At 43.7% G+C, this 6,134-nt stretch overlaps 1 protein-coding gene across 2 annotated transcripts in view; it reads right to left on the bottom strand.

The window, feature by feature from the left end:
• The window catches only part of NLGN4X (neuroligin 4 X-linked), a 354,171-nt gene extending 348,090 nt beyond the window's left edge, over positions 1-6,081 (bottom strand). For both annotated transcript variants that reach the window (XM_019624654.1, XM_019624659.1), the window contains exon 1: positions 5,338-6,081. The gene's annotated coding sequence lies outside the window, so the exon portion shown is untranslated. The remainder of the gene's footprint in view (positions 1-5,337) is intronic.
• Between the last annotated feature and the right edge of the window lie 53 nt (positions 6,082-6,134).

The following is a 6,134-nucleotide window of genomic DNA, read 5'->3' as shown; positions in this document are numbered from 1 at the left end:
ACAGTCATGGTTTTTATCAATACGATATGGGTGATGTTGTTAGCCTCCGCCCGTGGTGTTTAAATAGCCCCCTTGACTTTGGGGGATCCAGGAGTTGATCTCTTCCAGCCAACATCCAGTATGGTAATATGACCCGGTAGTTGCCGTTGGGTTAGAGAGAGTTGGCGTTCCACGGGCAATGACGGAGGTCCTTCGTTGATAAATCAAAGAACACGGTATCGTGTTGTGGCTCTAAACCTAGACTGCGTGAGTTCAAGTTGCCTGTGACCTTAGGTGTGTATTTAAATCGTTTCTCTCCCTTTCTGCATCTGGAAGATGGACACAATAAAAGTCATCCCAGCGTCGTCGTTGTGAGAGGAAGTGACTTCATACAGGTCCCGGCAGGCGAGAAGCTCTAAGTTGATGTTTGCATTTCGTCAGCTTACTTCACAGGCCTATGCATGTAATTGTGAAAGGAAAAAGGGGACGTTCCCAACCCATAGGACGCCCACGCGATTGCTCCTGAGTTCAGGAAGCAAACAGGCGCCCGACCTGCTGTCACGGTTGGCTGTGACGGCATCTACAGGGATTTCCCACAAGTTGTAAGAGAAGGAAACTTGGGGAGCATGGCCAAGGATGGGGAAGGTGACGAAGGCTGACTCAGGAGGCCTCGTTTCCAAGCCAGTGTCTGCCCTTCCTGTTCCTGGCTTGTTGGAAAGTCTGCTGTTTTGCGAATCATTGGGCATAGATCTGTTAAAGAGTGACAAATAATAGCGCTCATGGGGGTTTCTTGGGATGATTAAGACAATATGAGTATATATAAAACACCCTTTACTGAAAAGATGTATGCAAATATACATATATACATATATACAGCCAATAATAGAAGAAAACATGTATTTTTAATTTTTAAAATCTTAATTACTTAAGATTCACTAACATAATAGTACTGTCCATAAATATTGCTTCTCCCCCAAATCAGAGGCATACATCGACATAGATACAAAAGCATGTAGATATAGACATATATATATATATATATATATATATATATATATATTTCTCCAAGTAGAGGGTAAAAGCACAGCCTCAACTTAAATATAATCATTTATAGCAATCCAGGAAGGCATTGGCTTTTGCCAAGAATGTATTAATTAATTGATTGATTTATAAATTCATCAAGTATATTTTGAGCACAAGCACTGAAAATGCATTTGTGAGTAAAGCACATCCATTTATTTTTTGAAGAAGCTTAACATCTAATGGATAAGGGTGCCAACAGCATAAGAAAACTATTATAAGACGGTGTGAAAAATCCTATGATGTATGAATTCATAGGGCTCCATGGAGGCAGAAAAGATAAAGGTGGGGAGGTCTTCACAGAAGGAATGGTAAACAGACATTGATCAGGGGCAAAAGTTGACAAAAAGAAGCCATGGGAACTGCCTGCATAAAGGCATTTAACTACAACCCTTATATATGGGATTTGAAATGCTGAGGGTTTGGTATGAGCAGGGCGTAGATTAAAAGCAAGTGAGATTTGACAAGAGGTAAAGGGGAGGGTGTTCTGAGACCTACGAAGGACCTTGAATGCCATGCTGAAAGGCGGACTATCTCCAATAGGCAGCGGGGAGCGAATAATATATTTTTAGTGGATGGTAGGGGAGTAATAATCAAATTTATCTGAGGATCATCACTCTAGTGACAAATGGAGAATGAGTTGGAGGGGGACAAGACTGAAAGCAAAGGAAACATTTTCTGAGACTGTTGCAAGGATGGAGGTCCTAGAGAAATAAAGTCGTGAAAGGAGGGGGCGGGGAGAAGAAGAGGGGGAGAGGAAGGAGAGTGAGAGAGGAGAAAAAGGAAGGAAAGCAGAAGGTGAAGGAGGGGAAGGAGAAGCAGACATCAGTTGGGATGGGTAGAAGAGGTCAATCTCTAAATACATTACGGCAGCATAAAAAAGTGAATTGGATTCATGGGTCACATCTTAATGTTTGTCTTGCTGTGTGGGTGGGTTAGTTGACTAGGCAGATCATTTCTCTGAGACATGTCATCAGGGAGAGAGCAGGAGAACATGTGTTCATTTCTGTCTGAACGATGCTATGAAGATTTAAAAAAAATACGTAAGCAGAGTAATTATTTCAAGAAAGAGTGAAGATAGAATTGCGCCTAATTCTAATCACATGAGAAGACGGAGAGACGCACATCAAAAGACAGAGAACCAAACACACCATTTCTTAACCTTTGGGAGAGCACGTTGTATTATAATACAGTAAATGGACTTCTAAAGTTTTAAATCCAGGATTCTTCAGAGAGGTAAGGGGAGAATCCTGCATGCTTTCATGTCACATCTAATTTACAGAGTATGGCGAGATAGGGAAACATGTCACAAGAAGATTGAAAACTATAGGGCATAGAAAAGAACCCACTGTTATGTGATCCGGGTTTGGGACAACTCAACTGAAAGCAACCTGAGAAATAATCTATACTGGCCCATTGCTCAGTCATGACTCCATCTTTATGTCTCCATCAAACACATTCTGGTAAAAGACCTCTGTTCCTGTGGGGCTGACACAATCAGCCCTAAAATGCAATGTTGGCTGGACCAGGGAGGCCATCGGGCCATACTGACTCACTCTGGCTCTACAATACAACGGTTGAAACCAAACAGAAATATCATTCAGGAGAATCATCATTGTTATAATCGTGCAGTAGTAATATGTAATATGGCATTAATTACCACACGCTATTCGAGACATAAACATGTATACTATACAAGGTGCTTGAGATCCAATCAGGTGATTAATCGGGTCATTCAATTCCTAACACCCAAGGTAATATATGGTCTATGCCACCTCAGATGCATATGGGAGGCACAGCATGCTCCCTGGAGGGATATGACAAAATCCATCATCGGGGAACAAGGTTTTCATGGGGAAATTGGACAGCAGAGGTGGGATGTCAATCCAAGTGAAATTGACGTGGAGTCAGCAGAGATTCTGAACATTTAAGGTGTGTAAGGGTCACCTGGTTCACTTTTTTAAATTTTTTTATTTTTTTATTGGGGAATTGGGGAATGGGAACAGTGTTGGGGAATTGGGGAAGGGGAACAGCCAAATTGTTGTCCTTCAATCTTAGTTGTGGAGGGTGCAGCTAGCTCAGCTCCCAAATCTAGTCGCCATCTGGCTGCCCATCAGCAGCTCAGCTCAGGCGCAGCTCACTGGCCCATGTGGGAATTGAACCAGCGACCCCGTTGCTCAGAGCTCATGCTCTTAACCAACTGAGCCATTCGGCTGGCCCCCCAGTTCACTTCTTGAAATACCCATGCTTTGGAACTCAACACCAGGACTCAAATCTACTAGGTCTTGAGTTAGTCCCAGGAACCTGCATTTTTGAGGGCACCTTACTAAATGAGGCTTTTGTACGAAGTTTCACTTAAACCCTAAACAAGTCATGGTGGTACGTTGATGGGAGGTGGATAGCATTTATGGAGCTGGATGAGGAGACAGAGCTCAGACCAAATTACGGAGGTCATGAACGCCCATTGGTGGAAAGCTCTGCTGGACAGAGGCACAGATAACCTTTCAGTGGCCTTACTTGGAAGCATTTCAAAGGATGGCTTGTGGCAGGGGCATTCCAGAACAGGGGAGCACCATTGCTGAGCGTTCGCCATGTTCCCCAACTAAGGTGGGAGCAGTGACAATAACAACCAAGAGGTGGGTGGCATAAATCGTTCCAAGAGTTGAAATGGTAGGCGTTACTTACACATGGGATGGGATGGGGCCCTAAAACTGGGAGAAAAGAGATCACCTTGACGTTGCAAGATGGGAAGGCTAAGATGAATGATAGTATGCTGAACCGAAGGCACGTGTGTGGGAGGAAAAATGGAGACAATGGCTTGAGGTGCTGATGGATCAAAAAAACAAAACAAAACAAAACATGGTGCATAGTTCTTGGGCCTGTGCGAGAATGGCAGTTGATCACCATGGGAAGCTTTGAGTAGATAGTCAAAGATGTGAGAGCAAACCCCATGCCTATGATCCTTAAAATATTGGTCCAATCAGAGAAAGTGTTAAGTTAAAAGGAGGGACAGGTCTTTGGAGGAACCAACATTGAGTGGTCCAGTATTCAAGGGAGGTGTTCCAATTCAAAAGGGAGTGGGCAGGAGGCAACTGTGAATGGTTGAAGGAGACTGTCAGGGTGAAAGAGGGTGAGGGAGAACCACTGCATTTTGGCATCAATCGATTCTTAACTGAATGTTTCAGAGATTCCTGAGTGGGATACTGATGACAAAGTGGAAACCGGGACTTTCATCTTACAGTGAAGGGGAAAATATACATACGACAGATTCAGAGGTGGTACGGTTGAGGTAGGCTTGTTCTTAAGAAGCTTCAGGATCATTCTTTTTATTCATTTATGTCATAAACATAAATCTGAGAACTGTGGCTGGTTCCAAGAAGTCTTTAAAATACCAATGGTGGACAAATAAAATATGGTCTGTGCCCTCAACGTAGCTAATTTTGGAATATTTTTAATCAAGGGCTTTTCTTATCAGAATGACTGTCCCACTTTTTTTTGTCTGTTTACTTTTTTGCTTTCATTTACCACTGTAAACACATTCTTGGAAAAATACCTGCAAAATTTTGATGGTAAATGCTTCGGGGTGGGGGGAGGGGGTCACAATTATATGAGAACAGTTTAGAGCATGAATTTAATAAATTTGAGAAATAGAATAAGAAATAACCTTTATAGCTAGATGATACATAGATGATAGACAGATAGATAGATAGATACAGATGATAGATGATTGATAGAGGATAGACAGATGATAGAAAGATGATAGATAATAGATAGGTGAGATGGAAGAGTGTATAAATGGGTGGATAGATGTATGGATGGATGGATATTTACGCAGACAGGTAGATGATAGAGAAATAAATACAGAAATAGATTAGGTGAATGCTAGATAGGTAGCTAGACATATATATATATATATATATATATATATATATATATATATATATATATATATANGACACGCCGTCCATCTACGTACGTCCACACTCCCACCCACACCTAAGAAATGGAGCGACAGATGGGAGAAAGTGCTGGCCACATTTTCAGGATAATATATATATATATATATATATATATATATATATATATATATATATATATACACACATATATTTATATATACACACACATATATATATATAAAATGTCTGATGAAGTCAAGCGCAAACGTTCGCAGTGAGCCTTATCCTCTCTGGCTGGGCCGCTCCTACAAGTTCAAATATTTGAAAGGCTTCAGAGACAAATAAGCCAGGGGGACACACGTGAAAAAACGGCACCTACCTTCGCCGCGGAAAAACTGCATCAGCTGGGGTGGTTCTTTCTACGTATCCAGGTTCGTCTCGGAGACCCTGAGGAGGGTGCGATTCGGGAGGAGGTACTGCGTGCAGGGCGTCTTGGCTTTCTGCAATCCCAACGAGATTCGCTCCTCCAGGGGCATGCGAGGGCCGGCGACGCGGCCTCGGGGAGGAAATGGGTGCGTGGTGGTTGCTGTTGTAGACCGTCTGAGGGTCAGCACAGTTGGCACGGGAAAGGGCCGAGCTAGGTCCGAATAAGAGCCCTGTGCTGACACCGAGAAGGGAGAGCCGGGTCTGCAAGTCAAGGAGAGATTGAAGAGAGTGGTCCTGAAGATTCCCCGAGCTCCCCCTCTGCTATTGGACCAAACTGAATGAAATTCAGGAAGCCAGCAGCCAATAGAGGTCCGCAGTCGGCCCCATCACTACAGAAACCACATCCACAGCTACAAGCCCAGGCAAAGAGCAGCTAATCCCAGTGCAAACCAGCTGTAACCTAGAGGCTCCCCAGTGCCCCGGTGGTGAAACAGGTGAGCATCCCACACTGAGCCACCAGGCCAGAGGCGGCCAACGGGCAAGATCGCTCCTGGATGTGTCTGCACGCTGCAGAAACCCTGCACACACAGCTCAGCTGCAGTATTTGCAAAGGTCTTTAACTCTTTGGGGTCACCAACAGGGCCAGCATTGGGGAGTTATTCCCGTGGTCAGCCTGACCGATGTGTTGCTCTTTCCCAGGTGCTACTGTGACTTTATTTTGAGAAGCAATCAGATCCATGGGCGGGGGTG

This window comes from Hipposideros armiger, unplaced genomic scaffold (assembly GCF_001890085.2).
Source record: "Hipposideros armiger isolate ML-2016 unplaced genomic scaffold, ASM189008v1 scaffold_598, whole genome shotgun sequence".
Lineage (NCBI taxonomy): Eukaryota > Metazoa > Chordata > Mammalia > Chiroptera > Hipposideridae > Hipposideros > Hipposideros armiger.
Note: the sequence above shows the minus strand (reverse complement) of the source record. Positions and strands in the feature narration are given on the sequence as shown.